We start from the raw sequence: 245 nt of genomic DNA on the forward strand, positions 1-245 counted from the left end.
GGAGATTTGCCCGAGGCAGTGGGGCCTTCCGTGGCTGCGCCTCTTTACTTGAGCATTTCCTCTTGGATTTTTTTTTTCTTTCAAGGATTTATTTGCTTCCTTAGCCCGGGGGAATATACTCGACCTTCGCTGCTGCCAAACTCTCGCAATTTCCCCTCCAATTGTTCCATTTAACCGAATTTTTCTCAAGATTTTCTGGCTCTTTTCTCTGCTGCAGCTGCCGGCAGAGTCCGTCCACAGTGGCT

The 245-nt window shown here is 49.0% G+C and overlaps 1 protein-coding gene across 1 annotated transcript in view; it reads right to left on the reverse strand.

Annotated features, from left to right (window-relative positions):
- Positions 1-245, reverse strand: part of ETH_00040190 (uncharacterized protein) — a gene marked incomplete at both ends in the record, with an annotated part of 1,507 nt that overhangs the window by 515 nt on the left and 747 nt on the right. The window lies entirely within an intron of this gene.

The sequence above is a fragment of the Eimeria tenella genome, genomic scaffold (assembly GCF_000499545.2).
Source record: "Eimeria tenella Houghton genomic scaffold, Eth_scaff2259, whole genome shotgun sequence".
NCBI lineage: Eukaryota > Apicomplexa > Conoidasida > Eucoccidiorida > Eimeriidae > Eimeria > Eimeria tenella.